Genomic DNA, 1,659 nt, shown 5'->3' on the forward strand with positions numbered 1-1,659 from the left:
TTGTATTTATGCCTTGTGCATGGTTGATAAAATTGTTATTTTAACATAAAATGGGAATTTTGATAATTTTGAACTGATAATAATTCCATTGACTGTGGTCTATTTGGAATTGTTTTTGTGAAATGTTTTGATGAGGAAATAAAGGTGACATATCAAGGAGAGGTGTACTATGGGATAAGTGTGGCATATCAAGGAGAGGTGTACCATGGGATAAGGGTGGCATATCAAGGAGAGGTGTACATTTGGATATAAGGGTTGCATTTATGTGTGTGTTATGTAATATAACTCCTACTATTATTTCCTTTAAGATTACCGTGGTCTGGAATCTTTATTTCTTTGTGACTTAAAGGTTTAGGATCAGGGTTCTTATTAGAAAGCATAGTCTGGATATTATTGAGGAGAAGATATCAGGTTTGGCCTGAAACTTTAAATTAGCCTTATTTGATTTGAAAGGTTTAAAAGTGGCATCATGATAATCTGGTTAGTACAAACCTGTTTTTGGATTTGATGTATTATTTGTAAGCAGAGAATTTGACTTGAAAAGTGAAAGGTATTGGTATTATGCCCTTACTTGTTCATATATTTGCTATATTTATAAAAACTTGTATTACTTAAAAGTTTTGGTGATTATTACCCTGCAATAACATAAATAGGGTAACTCACTAGACCTTTCGGTCTAACCCTCGTTTTGTGATTTTAATTATGTATTGCAGGAAATGCCGATGGTAAGGGGAAGGGAAAAATGTAATATTTTCCCTATGTGATTATCTGCAAGAAGATTTTCTGATTACATGTATAGTTTTGATAAATGATCTGGTTTAGTACAGGAATTGTATTTGGAAATTTTGGATCCTGCATTTTGTACTAGTAAATTCTTGTACTAAAAGACCAATGTGGTGTAATAACATGTATTTCCTTTATATGAAATATGTGTTACATGCAATATGTGGTATGGGGTGTTACACAGAGGGATTTTAACCGTAATGTTAGAATTCCATCTTTGGAAATTTGAATCTTCGAATAAGTACGATTGCATCAAGAATTGATGGTAATAAGTGATCTTATTATTCATTATATTGTGAACTGCATTAGTTGGCTGAAATGCAAATATTTCTAGGTAAAGTTATTTATCATATTTTGATGTTTTATCACTCTGCATATGCAAAGAAGGGATTTACTCACTAGACCCTTCTGGTCTAACCCTCATTTTCTGTTTTAAAATATGCGATGCAGGAACTGTGGGATCCAGGGATAATAAAGGGAAAGGGAAATGTGATTATTTTCCTAATCTGATTTCTGCTTTTGAAGATCTGCATGAGATTGCTTATTTTGGAAGATACATGTTGTTAAACATATGATAGTACAAGATTTTTTTTGGGAATTTTTCATATGTAGATTTTGTACATATAAAAATCTTTGTACTAGTGGGACCATTGTGGTGTAAAATGTATTTCTATGTAATGAAATATGTGTTATACGCAAATGTGGTGTTTGAGGGTGTCACACAGCGGCATTTATAAAGAAAAGGGTATATTAGCAGTATAGATGCAGAATTATTAGCCATAAATTATGTTTTATATAGTTTTAAGTTTTTTATCATATCGAAAAAAGAAATTACTATTCGAACAGACTGTGAAGCAATTGTCTCTTTCGACAATA

This window comes from Cynara cardunculus, assembly GCF_001531365.2.
Source record: "Cynara cardunculus var. scolymus isolate 2C chromosome LG 1, CcrdV1, whole genome shotgun sequence".
NCBI classification, from domain to species: domain Eukaryota; kingdom Viridiplantae; phylum Streptophyta; class Magnoliopsida; order Asterales; family Asteraceae; genus Cynara; species Cynara cardunculus.